Genomic DNA, 14664 nt, shown 5'->3' with positions numbered 1-14664 from the left:
AGTTCATTCTTTAGTGCAATCCCAGTATCATAATACAAAGTATAAATCAGTAACAGTTCTTATGATGATGACAAAAAAATGGTCTATGTTCAAAAAACACCAAAGTATTTGGATAGTAATCCTATGGTCACATCAAGCATTCACGTATCTATTCATTCAAGAAACACCTGTAAGTAATAATGTACTAGGTATGCACCATGTTACAAAACCCACCAAAGAACAATGGAGACCACCTATGGACACAAGCCTAAAGACTGTCAAAAGGTCTTGAAGGGTCACTATGTAGAACTATATGGACTGCCCAGTGCCCACTTTTACAAATGTCATTCATACATGGTCTGTTGAGAATAGTACTCCTTAACACTATTAGCCCAGTGTCAACACTGAGCAATTGTTTCAATAATCCATGTAATTTTAAAGGAATAAACCAAGTTCATATGTCACATCATTAGCTAATCTCCATTCAAATAAAAAAAGTTTTAAGATGCAAGTATTTGTTTATTTGAAAGTCAGAGAGAGGGAGGGTGGAAGGGAGAGACAGACAGACAGAGTTTCACCTGGTGGCCCACACCCTAGACAGCTGCTACGGCAGGCAGTGGGACAAGCTGAAGCCAGACATCAGGAGCAACCTCCATATCTCGCAGGTGAGTGGCAGGGAACCAGACACTTGAGCTATCGTCCACTGATTTTCCCAGACTATCAGCAGGGAACTGGGTCTGAAATGGAGCAGCTGGGAAATGAACCAGTGCCCATTTGGGACTAGAGACACAGCATTTACTCTCTATGCCACTGGCCCCTAAATAGTAATTCTTGAACCAAATTCCTTGGTGTCTCTTTAGCCACTCATTGAATTTCTCAAAAATGTTTCATATTCCTTAATCTTAAAATTTCATGTTCAATAACAGTTGAGTGCTGAAGCCTTTAAGAAACACTGCCCTTGCTTCAATTAGACTAGGCTGATGCCTGACACTGACACATAAAACTAATTTTGATTCTGAATGGACGGGTTCAGAGAAGACAAACAATTTATTTAAAATGACACCAAGACTTAGATAGCTAATGAGCTTATACAGAAATGACAGCTTCTCATCTTCGTTTGTTATACTTCTGTGGCAGTCAGCCTCCTGCATCATCACCCAGTGATGTCTGCTTCCTGCTAATCACATTCTTCTGTAGAGTGTATTATTACACTAAATAATTGGTCTGTCTGAACAACAGATCATGGCCAACATGATGACATGCCACATGTGAGATGCGACTATAATTGATACCAGGACTTCTATACTGTCACTCCCTGCCTCTTGCTCACACGGTGAGAGAAGTCGGTTGCCTGGCTGGGAACTGCCCTAATAACAACCACAAGAAACTTGAACGCATCCTGCAAAGGGCCACAGCTCTGCTGCAAGCTCCTGAGGGATCCTGAGCCACCACCACTCCGCTATGGGGATTTTGGGCTCCTGACCCTGCACTCAGTGGTTAACCTATTGCTGCCAGATCAAGTTACAACAAAAGCAGTACTTTAAAACAAGACAATTTCTCATCTCTTTCTTTTTTAAGTATAAGGGCTTTGTTTTTAAAGAAAAAGACTGGCAGCTCCCCCTCTGCTAGTTCACTCCTTGTAAGTGTTATCCCACATCTAGTTAGAAGTCCAGTGGACTCAAATAGCTTTCTCTACTAAGGATGTTTCAAGCCTGAAATCTGAGGGCTGCCAGTTTCACCTGCCCTAGGCTCTGGGGAAGAACCCACTTTCAGAGGCCCTCAGGTTGTCAGCAGACTTCTGTCCATGGAGTTGCAGGACTGATTTTCCTGTTGCCTCACCGGCTGTCAGCTACGGAATAATGTCAAATTTTGAAGGCCGCCCCAACTTCCTGGTGCACAGTCCCCTACCTCCACCTCACACTTTAAATCTTCCTGAATATGCTTTCGCCTCATCACTTCTGACCTCAGCCTGGAAAGATTCTTTACCATAATGGGCTCATGTACTAGACTGAATCCACTCAAGCAAAAAACATCATTTCATCTTCCTAAAGTCTAAACTGAGTAATAATTGCAAAGTCTGTTGCCATGTAACAGAATCTCATGTTTTAAGAAACGAAACAGGGATTATTTTGAAGACCTATCATTCTGCCTGCTATATGCTCAGAAACAGTGTAATTTAATATATGCTGTTTTAAACTATTCAATTTTTAATTTACTTCACAACAGACAACCAACATCAAACAGAAAATATGCCTTGATATTATTAGTTATTTATTTAGTTTTTAAAATGCACAGTGTGAAAATATCACCTATTCAAGGATGGGTGTTCAAGTAGTGGTTGAGCACTGGTTGGGGTCCCCACATCTCACATCGAAGTACCTGCGTTTGGCTCCTAGCTCCAGTTCCTGATGCCAGCTCCTTGCTAACACAGATGCCAGGGGACAGGGGCAGTAGGTGAGTTTCTGCCCACCTCATGGAGGACCTTGATGGGACTCCTGGTCACAGTTTCTGTCTCCCAACAATTGCAGGCACTTGCGCACAAAACCAGCAGATGGAGATGCTCTCAAATACACCAATAATCTTATATAAACACACACGCATGGATACGTCTGACAGGCATTATGGTAAGCGTTTTTTTTCCAGGCAATATCTATTTAAATTTGGTCAGCATCGATATATTTTCTTTTATATATATATTTTAAATTGTACTTCTTTTTAATATTATCATTATATGATACAACTCCATAAGCCCTAGGATTTCCCTTACCGCCTCCCCAACTGCCTCCCTCTGAGTTTCCCTATATCATTACTATAGTATAGCTCTTCATAAACAGTCATATGTCCATTATTGTGGACATAGACAATGGCAGACAGTCCAGCATCCTACTGTCAAGATACAGTACGCAGTTTCATTGGGAGTCCATCTTTGATCTGGAAGTAGAGATGCATATTGCATTGTATCCTCACATCTGAATATGATAGTCTCCATTAGACAGTTACTGCGCATCCCCTTAAATAAAAAACACACAATACAAAACCAACAACAGGAAGAAAAATAGAAATTTACAATGCCATAAAGTTAAATAACAAGGTCTTAATTTCTTTTTTTCTTCCTGTTAATTTTGTTTTGTGGCTTTTCACTTAAGGGGATGTATAGTAACTGTGTAATGCAGACTATCATATCTAGTATCCATATATTTTCAAAAAACAAAAATCCAAGAAACCTAGTCAGTGGTGGAATTCAAATTAAATCCAAGTTATTTCAAATCAAAATTGGTCTTACGTATACTTATTTTTTTCTTTCATAGCCTGAAGTTCCAAATAAAGGTGCTTCAAAAATCATATTTTTATTCTTCTTATAAGGTCTTCAAAAATAATTTTAGCCATTTCATTTTTACTGGTAACCACGATAAGTAGATAAACACGGAGAGCTTTACTGTTCAACCTGACAAGTACAATGACATTTTCATTAAAAGGATCGTTATGAAAACCATGATCATACTAGCAATCATTGTAATATCATTATTTATATCTAGTGCCATACTTTTGATACTGTCTTGCATTATCTTGCGTTTGACATTGTCACCATTGTGCTTTTTTTTTGTTATATCTTAAGATCACTTTAAAATGTTCGTTTTATTTGACAGCTTAGCAACACTAAACAAGGCTGACCACTTTATTCTCAAAACGCTATTTATTACAGCATGATTCACAATGACGGAGATATGGAATCAGTGAGAGGACCATCATCAGATGAATACTACTCAAACACACATACACTCACTCACTCAAATCCTGTCATTTGCAGCAAAATCAATGGACCTGGAGAACATCATGTTAAGTGAAATAAGCCAGAGAAACACAAATACCATATATAGGGAAATTTAAAAAACAAACAAATAAACAAAACCCTCAGTTTGACCACTGAGTATTAATTTTAAGAGGCTGGGAGAGATCAGAGAAATAAAAGAAAGATTGGATAGAAAAAGAAACATAGGAAGCTGGGTGTGGATTATTGATTCTGACAAAAACACTGACATTAGTGATAGGGGAAGCCGGTGGAGGCGTGTGTGGAAAACCTTGGTACTACTTCACCATTTTTGCTGTATAAATTTAAAAGTATGCTGAAATAGCAGTTTGTTTTACTTCTTTGTTTTTAAAGCAGAAATCATGCTCTCTTCTCAGCTTCCCTCATTTCACACCAACCCATCTCTCAGTCATCCCCCCAGGCTTTTCTTCTGTGTCCATCCTGTATTCTGTACAGTTCCTCAGGGTCGGTCCCATTTTAACTGCCTTGGAGCACTTCAAATGAAACACATCCTGAAGTACACTCGCAATTACCCCTCAGAAAGCCATTCCTAACAACTGGAGTTCATCCATCTAACTTTCCATGTCAGCCTTACTTCTATCTCAGAATTCCTGTATTTTCCACCCCTGGGTCTATTCTTAACACTATTCCCTTAAATCTTTTTTTTTTAATTATTTATTATTTAACTTCATTAATTACATTGTATTATGTGACACAGTTACATAGATACTTGGGTTCTCCCACCCCTCCCCAAACCCTCCCACCATGGTGGATTCCTCCACCTTGTTGCATAACCACAGCTCAAGTTCAGTTGAGATTCCCCCATTGCAAGCGTATACCAAACAGAGTCCAGCATCTTATTGTCCAGTCAAGTTCAACGGCTTCTTAGGTATACCCTCTCTGGTCTGAAGACAGAGCCAGCAGAGTATCATCCCAGTCAATTGAAAGCTCCAACATACCATCAGCAAAAATTTACATCATTATGGAATTAATTGACATAGTAATGAGTAACCAATATGTTAAAAGTAAATGCGAGTTCCCAGCCACCTTCTGTGACCACCTCACCTATACTTCAATTTTAGTTTATACACAACATATAACATTCAAAACATAACATGTTATACATAACATCATATCATCTTAAATTAAGGCAAACATGTGGTATTTAACCTTTTGTGATTGGCTCATTTCCCTTAGCATTATGGTTTCCAGTTTGGCCCATTTGGCCACAAAGAACTGCATTTTGTTTTTTTTAATAGCTGAGTAGTATTCCATGGAGTAGATGAACCATAGCTTTCAGAATGGGAGAAGATCTTTGCACACGACATAGGTGATAGAGGGCTGATCTCCAGAATATACAAAGAGCTACAAAACAACCAAAATGTCAAAACAAACAAGCCACTCAAGAAATGGGCACGGGAAATGGGCAAACACTTCACAAAGGAACAAACCCAAATGGCAAATAAACATATGAAAAAATGCTCAAGTTCCCTGGCAATAAGGGAAATCCAAATTAAAACATCAATGAGGTACCACCTAACGCCAGTAAGACTGGCCCACATGAATAAAAGCACCAACAACACTTGTTGGCGAGGTTGCGGGGAAAAGGGATCCCTACTCCACTGCTGGTGGGGCTGCAGGCTGGTACAGCCTCTATGGAAATCAGTATGGAGAATATTCAAACAACTCAAATTCAACATACCGTATGATCCAGCAATAGCACTCCTAGGAATATATCCAGAACAATTGTTTTATGAGAAACCAACATGCACTCCTATGCTCATAGCAGCACAATCAGTAATTGCAAAAACATGGAAGCAACCAAAATGCCCATCAACAGAGGATTGGATATTCCCTTAAATCTTAACACGTTTAACTCTTGCCGAACATCATGGGCTTCCTTATCTCTTAATTATGCTCTCAATATGTTAAACTACATGGTATTGCTGCCAGAGAAATCTTTCTAAAATTCAAGTTTGATTATTTTACTTTCCTTTTTGGAGTATTACCACTCTCCTGTAAAAGCTCAAATTCCCTAACATAACTTTTATGGTCACTTAGCATCTGAGCCTCTCTCTCAGCACTTCCATATCATTGCTTCCCTGTCTCCGCTACCTCTAATTTTCTTCAGGAATGGCTGGGCTTTGTGGCTGGCATACTCTGACCCATTAGGAGTATTCCCAGTCCCCTTGCTCTGGCTAATACATAGTATTCAGACCTTGGCTCACACACTCTCTCTGTAAAGCGTTCCTGATCAGGTAGCCCCAGGCTAGTATACTGCTCACGTGTTTTCACAGCACCTTGTTCTTAACCCTTAGCACTAAATTTTCTCTATTCAATCATGGCGTATTTGTCAGTTTCTCTGTAACTACAAACTAATTATTGTCATTATCTCCCTGACACATTATACCATAATTGACGCAAAGAACTTATTGTATAATTCTGTTAAATATCTTACCATCAGTCTGACTTTCCTACATTACTTCAAATTAACATTAATTAAAATAATCACCTCAATTGTGGTCAAGTCTCTACAACATAGAAGAATCAAATTAAAAGCACAACAGTCAATTCTGTTATATTATTATTATAACAGACATAGTATAGTCAACAGAGATGAATGACAAGAACAAGAAAAAAAATTCCCACTTTGGGCCTGGCGTGAGAGTAAGTCCTCGCCTTGAACGCGCCAGAGTCCCATATGGGCACTGGTTCTAATCCTGGCAGCCACAATGGCTGGAACTGAGCCAATCTGAAGCCAGGAGCCAGGAGCCAGGAGCTTCTTCCAGGTCTCCCGCATGGTTGCAGGGTCCCAAGCCTTTGGGATGTCCTCAACCGCTTTCCCAGGCCACAAGCAGGGAGCTGGATGGGAAGTGGGGCTGCCGGGATTGGAACCGATGCCCGTATGGGATCCCGGGGCATTCAAGATGAGGACTTTAAACACTATGTTATCATGCCGGGCCCCCTCTCCCTTAACTTTAAATTTAATTCTGATATTCAGAAAAAGGAAAACCAGCAAAATAGTTACACTATGTTTAGCTGAGATTGATTTGCAAATGGCAAAAACAGTAGTTTCCAACTATAATGAAGTACATAGGTATGAAGTATATTTCTGATACTCATTTTGGAGTCAATGTTGATCTCTTAAGAGTCCCTCCCCTCTGCCACCAGTGATAACATGTTAAGCCTAATGAGAACATCTCAAGGAAAGCTCATTCCATATTGTTGGAGAGCAGAGAGAGCTATCTGAAAGGTAAAACATCAAGTACAGAATTTCCCCTTCTTTTTCACTTTAGGAATCAGACTACATCTCGGCACATCGTGTTGCAGGCGTCACTGCACGAATCAGCCAACGCGTGTCCTTTCTGAACCTCAGCACAGCTGCCGGCCTCTCCCCTACTCCTCCATCCCTCACTAGCGGTTTGTTTATGTTGGGGAAGACAGACTTTGGATTCTTTTTTCCCCTTTTCCTCATTTCCTCTTGTAATACAGCAGTCACTTATTCAGGATCCTTGCCATCCTAGAAACACTAAGGGCATCAGGTGCTTCAAATATAAATGGGTTGATTTATATTAAAGACTTATAAGAAAAAGATTACTGGTAAGAAATAAAGACACATTTAAAAACTACATGTTCTTGCAACAATTTGTTCTATTCTTTTTTCCTGCAACACAGCTCATCCTCCCCCGCTCCCCACACAGCAGATTTGTAATGTAAGAATAGAATCCGGGTGCAGCCTGTGACTCCCAGAGGTAAAACATGCAGTATTAGACTTCCATCTGCAGATTTTACTTTTCAGATTTCCTGTCATTTTCTCAAAGTTGGATCCAGATTTGAAATCACTTTAAGCTTTCAAGAACTGTCTTTCTGTTGGGTTGTTCTCTTGAGTGGTATCATCATTCTACTTATATTCCCTTTTAATTATATAGATTCCAAGTTGGCCATTGCTTCATCTTGCATTTTTATTTGATTAGTTTTGAAATTATTATTATTTTGGTTCTTGTATTTTCCTTTTCTCTTTTTTTTTGTTGAATTAACAGTAACATAAAAATATGTGCTTTATCTATTTAGTAAATATCTAAAATGAATTTTGAATTGGATATTTTAGATGTGTAAGCATGACTCATGGTAATTCAGAATTGAAGAAAGCTGGTGTGAATAACCTGTAAGGGTTAGTAATACAGTCATCTTTTAAAAAGCATGTTTGGGGCCTTGTATGGTAGCCTAGTGGCTAAAGTCCTCGCCTTGCATGCTCCAGGATCTCATATGGACAGAGGAACCACAAAGTTGGCAGCATTCAGTTTTCTGCCTTTCCAATGAAGGGGTCCTCTAGCAAAAATGAGACGGGGGACAAAGTTCTTGGAACAAAATGCTGGTGAGCTGCATCAAGGGTCATCCGACGAAGGCCTGATGATGAAATCCCAATAGCTCCATGCCCCCGCCAGCGTTCTGCTGGTGCAACTGGGAAAGAAGCAAACGAGGACCAAGTCCTTGGGCCGCTGCCACCCATATGACAGACGAGGCTGGAGCTCTGGCTACTGGCTGCGGCCTGGCCCAGCCCTAGCTGCTGCAGCCATTTAAAGAGGGAACTAGTAGACAGAAAATCAATCTCTATCTTCCTCTCAATCTTTCAAATAAAACTCACTGTGTGTATGTGTGCTTGCTGCAACTTGTTCAAATGGAATTTTAAATGCTATTTTTAACAGTAAGAAAAAAAAAGTATGAGTCCAGCATCATTAAGCTTGATACAAAAGACCTTTACACTGAAAAGTAAGAAATTATTACTAAGAGAAATGAAGATGACTTGAATAAATGGAGAAATGCACTACTATATTTATAGATTAGAAGACTAAAAATAAAGATGTGGCTGGTGTATTTATATTTATACACTGAACATGGTATCAAAATCCCAGTCCATATTCTCTTAGCTCCCATATATAACACCGAAAGCTTGAAAGAAAACATCTCATAGCCTGATAACAAAACAGTATTTTTAAACGATTCAGTTGTTTTTTATTTGAAAGGCGTAACTGCAGAAAGAAGGAGAAACAGAGATCTTCCATCCACTGATTCACTCTCCAAATGGCCACAACAGCCAGGAGCCAGGAGCTTCTTCCAGGTCTCACACAAGGCTTTGGGCCATTCTCTACCGCTTTCTCAGGCCACAAGCAGGGAGCTTGACTGGAAGCAGAGCAGCTGGGACTAGAACTTGTGCCCAAATGGGATGGTGGTGCTGCAAATGGAGGATTAGCCAGTTGAGTCATCGCACCAACCCCTCCTTCCCAAATCTTTTTTTAAGAGGGCAGCAGGGACAGGCCAGCAATCTATCTGTAAAGCTAAGCTTTTCATTTCACCACAGAGCTGAGGCTACAGAACAATCAACACCTGAATTCTTAATGAAAGACATGCAACTAAAAAGACATATGGAGACACAAGTATTACATACTTATTTATTGAACTGCTAGAGAGACTGTGCACTAACAAGAAAATATCCTGGAATATTGTGGAAACAGCCACAAAAGGAATGTACATCCACGCATTCCTTCAGTCTTCACAGACCTGTACCACATGTTCACAAGACAAGGCTGAGTACACAACGAAAAGCTTAGATGGGGAGAACAGTCACTGAGAGAAGCACAGCATCCCCTTGGCATCCTTTCCACCACCATTAATAGCAGGGAAAGAGGAAGTTCAAAACCAGTGAAGGGGGCCTGGCATGGTAGCCTAGCGGCTAAAGTCCTCACCTTGAACGCGCCAGGATCCCATATGGGCGCCAGTTCTAATCCAGGTGGCCCAGCTTCCCATCCAGCTCCCTGCATGTGGCCTGGGAAAGCAATCGAGGACAGCCCAAAGCTTTGGGACCCTGCACCCATGTGGGAGACCCGGAGGAAGCTCCTGGCTCCTGACTTCAAATCAGCACAGCTCCAATTGTTGTGGTCACTTTTGGGGAGTGAATCAATGGACGAAAAATCTTTCTCTTTTCCTGTCTGTATATCTGACTTTCCAATAAAAATAAAATAAATCTTAAAAAGAAAAAAAAGTGAAGGAAGCAGAGCAGAGCGCATCATTCTTTGGATAGTGCTGAAAAAACATCAGAGCTAAGGGAAGAAAAATAATCATTAGCCCTGAGACCAGAAAAGGGATTCACCTTCGAAGTGGAAATAGAAGTCCCCATTTCTAAAATCAAGGATAGTGGCTTCCTAATCCATTATGTGGATATGTTGCTATATCTTGTGCAATAATGAATAATAGAACAGGTAGAAATAGTAGCCATCTGAGACATTTAGGACTGAGCGAGCCTGTCTAGCTCTGTTTTCGTAATTTGCAACCCCAGAGAGACAGGTTTATAATCTGTTAGTTTTCCATCAGGCAAACCTGACAGTAAAGCTATTAGCAACAGCCCAGGAGTCTGCAGACACATAACAAGGTTAGTCGAGGAAAGTATCGCTCATGGTTATGAAAACGGTGTAATTCCATCTACTCTGCTTTCTGTAATTGGCAGTGACACTGACCAGTTGCACCACCTTTGAACTTGATGAACCGATCAGTAAACCAGGCCCAGAAATTTACAAGAACATCTGTGAATCAAGTGCCCCAATGAGTTGGTGGTTTTGCATCAGGTAATAAACTGAGAGCATTTTCCCTTGGGTTGGAGGGGGGATTCTACCCTTTCACATAAAACTGACCAGCTGTATCCTTGCATAAACTATTTTCACCTGCTCAGTGAAGTTTACTGAGTACTTTGCACACTATCATCAGCTCCAAGCTAACATGCTCCAAAACACGGACATGAAAACCAGAGCCTTAAGATATCCACAGGTCAGCTACTCCACTTCAACAAAAACTTAGCAATTCAAACTTCAAAAGAGGTGCACTTGGTAGTTGGGTCAGGCAGGTGGCACTGCTGCACTGGGAAATGGCCTGAGCTCTACAGCAGCCACTAAGCTTTTAACTCACGGACTTCTCTTTGCTCTGGGGATCGTGAGTCGTTTCTGCTGGATCACTTCTACACACAGCAGACTACTAATGAGAGAAGCTTCTATAAAGCTATTCTTCTATGTTAATAACATAAAAACATTGAAAAATCAACACTGGGGCTGGGCGGTGTGGCATGATGGGTAATGCTACAACCCCTGACCCTGTATGGGTGCCAGCTGGAGTTCTGGCTGCTCCACTTCCAATACAACTGTCTACCAATGGCCTGGGAAAGCAGAAGACAGTCCAAGTATCTGGGCCCCTTCCAAACATGTTGAAGCTCCTGGCTCCTGGTTTCTGCATGGGTAAGAGCTGGCCGTTGCAGCCATCTAAGGAGTGTAGATAGAAGATCTCTCTCAAGATTCTCCCTCTGACTTCCACAAATAAACAAACAAATAAATAAAACTTAAACACACACACACCAATGTAAGCAGTACATCTGGCAGGGGAATCCAGAAAACAGTATACAGTGGCCCAGAGCCTACACCTATATTTTAACTTTAATGAGTTTGCAAAGACCCCCTTTTAGGTACACAGAGCAAAGAATTCCACACACACAGAGGGTGGGAAGGAGAGAAAGAGAGAATATAGCTATTTGTTTGCAGCCAGGGGACAGCATTACTTCCTGAGCAGGAGCATCAGGGTCCCAGGGGAGCTTTCCCGTCCCATCCCCTGTGGAGGAGGGCTGCAGGGACAGGCAGGCTTTTCTTCTGCTTTGCTGCCTCACTCCCGGAGACTGCCCCCTTCTGTATCCACAGCTCCCCGCAGGTGCCTGGGGCTGGCCTCTAATTTGCCTGGGCATAGGCCGCTACAGTTCTGCCAAGCACCCCTCAGCGCCCTTAGCCTCCCCTGCTGCCTGTTCTGCGCTCTCATGGGACAGGGTGGGAGCGTGGCTTGGGCTTCTGTACCCGAAAGACATAAAGCAGAATTTGAATTCCTCTCCCTGCTTGAGGTTCCCTTCCACACTAGGCTTTTACCTTAAACAGCTGAGGTTAAAGTGGAGTGGAAGAAAGAGAACAATTTAAGAGCACAGAGGAAAAAAGCAGTTCTATCCCCAAAAAAAGACTTTCAACTTATATTCAATTTCAAGTGGCTGCCCACTCTACCAGTGAACTCACCATGTATTTAGTCTACCCCAAAGCTCTGCATCCTCATTGTTGAAGCTTTCTGTTCTAGCTTTCAGGGCCCAGATTTAACAGCCACAGCCCCAGCAGCTTTGGTCTGGCACCCTGCAGCTTGCTACCTCATCTAAGGAAACACACTTTCCTCCTTCATCCGAGAGTATGGCCAAAACCCAAACCACCACTCAAGCAGTTTCGTTTGATTCTACACTCACTGTTTAGCTTCAAAAAGTAATTAATTGGTAGTTCTATAGAGGAGTTACACTTTCTGCAACCTAACCACTAAGAGTACTTGGTATAGTATTTCATATCTTCCAAACTGCACCGTAGGGCCCAGTCCTGTCTGTCTCATCCTGGCTGTCAAAGGCCGGTCACGTTTGTTGGTTTTATCCTACTTGTAGATTCTGAAGCTAGTCTGTTACTGCTGCATAGATTCCAGTAGAAAATAGCAACAGGGCCCGGCAGCGTGGCCTAGCGGCTAAAGTCCTCGCCCTGAAAGCCCCGGGATCCCATATGGGCGCTGGTTCTAATCCCGGCAGCTCCACTTCCCATCCAGTTCCCTGCTTGTGGCCTGGGAAAGCAGTGGAGGACGGCCCAAAGCTTTGGGACCCTGCACCCGCGTGGGAGACCCAGAAGAGTTCCTGGTTCCCAGCTTCAGATTGGCGCGCACCGGCCCGTTGCGGCTCATTGGGGAGTGAAACATCGGATGGAAGATCTTCCTCTCTGTCTCTCCTCCTCTCTGTACATCTGGCTGTAATAAAATGAATAAATCTTAAAAAAAAAAAAAAAAGAAAGAAAGAAAATAGCAACAACAGAAAAGAGAAATCAATTCGATGGGGCCTCAAAAATGGCCAATTGCGTTAATCATGGATTACAAGAGAAAAACATCAACAAAACCCATAATATTTAAGGAAGAAAGAGGGCCCTGAAGTATTCAACATCGAATGCCCTGGAAAGAGGAGGTTGGGCGTTGGAAAAAGCTCCCAGAGCCGACCTGAAAATGGCAGATCTTAACAGAAGCTGGTCAGACAGTAGTGAATAATCCTAGTGTCCAAAGTCTAGGCAGGAGGTGATGGAAAGAAATTCAATGTCCTTATTTGTACAGTGTACATAACATTTCTCAAATGACTTACCGATAGTGCAGAAATTAAAAATGGAAAATTGTGAACACCCAATTTAGATGAGGTAGGGAAGGACGTGGAAGAATGGTGAAATTTTCTGCTCTGAGTATGCAATTCTGAAGCATATACTTTATCCAATACAATCAATTTTCAATTATTATAGATAATGAATCACCAATGTTGTTGACTCTCTCCTACCTTGGCCACTCTCCACCGGATGAACATTTTAGCAGATGGCTCATTTCTATTTTTCTGATAAAACATTTGTTGAGAAAGAAATTTAAAGTTGAGGAGCCAAATGAAATTTTTGAATTGGCTTTAAACAGAAATAATCCTTTCTTTTCCAGGCTTCAGCTTCAGCAAGTTCAGAGTTAACTGTACTAAGTATTGACTGAAATAGTTCCCATGAAGCAAAAATAGTTTAAACAATGATTTTTAGCAATTAGAAACTGCATTTGAATATCTACTTTGCAAATAATTTCAAAGCACGTTCAGTTCTGGTTAATTCTTACATTTCATGAATTTGAATTTTTACTGACAACTCAATCATTAAAAAAAATAACATCAGAAAAGCCATTAGCTAGGTAAGAATTATCTGATATGAATAATAGAATGTAAAGCTAAGAATAAATTATCTGTTATAATAGCAGTTCTCTAAACGTAAAACAAACAAAATTAAAAATTCGCATTCCTATCAGAAAATCTTAGGAAGAAAAAAGATTTTGCAATCAAAACATTATAACCAAAGAAAAAGACAACTTTTAAAAAGATTTTTAAGATTTTTTTTTTAAGATTATTTCTTTGAAAGGCAGAATTACACAGAAACAGAGATCTTTCATCTGCTAGTGAGTTCTCCAAATGGATGTAACAGCCAGGATGGGCCAGGGAGAAGTCAGGAACCTGCAGTTTCTTCTGAGTCTCCCACGTGGGTGGCAGGGGCCCAAAGCACTGGACCATCCTCAGCTGCATTCCAAGCCACTTTTAGAAGGGAACCGGAGGTGGGGAGTTGGGGGGGGGGGCACCGTGGAGCAGTAAGTTAGGCCTCCACCTTTCGTGCTGGCATTCCACACAGGCTCCGAGTTAAGGCCCAGATGCTCCACTTCTAATCCAGCTCCCTGCTAATGTGCCTGGGAAAGCAACCAAAGGTGGCACAGGTCATTTGGCCCCTCTGCTGACATGGGAGACTAGGAGGAAGCTCCAGGCTCTTGGCTTCAGACAGGTAAAGCTCTGGCTGTTGCAGCATTTGGGGGAGCAAACCAGTGGATAGGAGATCATTCTGTCACTCTGCTTTTCAAATAAAAACAAATAAAATCTTAGGAAGTAAAAAAGAGAATGAAGATGGGTGTGAGGGAGGGAGAAAGAGAGTGACAGAGAAGGAAGGAACAAAGAAAGAAAGAGAACAAATGCAGAAGAAGGAACCTGGGTAGGAAGGGGGGCAGCCAGGACTTAAGCCAGCATCCACACAGGACACTGCTTGTTCCACTAACCACAGTATCTGCTCCAAGGAATCTTTATTAAAATTGAGAAATTTGGGCCTGGCAGCGTGGCCTAGCGGCTAAAGTCCTCGCCTTGAAAGCCCCGGGATCCCATATGGGCTCCGGTTCTAATCCCGGCAGCTCCACTTCCCATCCAGCTCCCTGCTTGTGGCCTGGGAAAACAG

General features: G+C 41.6%; 1 protein-coding gene across 1 annotated transcript in view; it reads right to left on the bottom strand.

Annotated features, from left to right (window-relative positions):
* The window catches only part of COG5 (component of oligomeric golgi complex 5), a 254069-nt gene that overhangs the window by 161569 nt on the left and 77836 nt on the right, over positions 1-14664 (bottom strand). The window lies entirely within an intron of this gene.

Source organism: Ochotona princeps, chromosome 25, assembly GCF_030435755.1.
Source record: "Ochotona princeps isolate mOchPri1 chromosome 25, mOchPri1.hap1, whole genome shotgun sequence".
Lineage (NCBI taxonomy): Eukaryota > Metazoa > Chordata > Mammalia > Lagomorpha > Ochotonidae > Ochotona > Ochotona princeps.
This window is presented reverse-complemented; position numbering and strand designations above follow the sequence as displayed.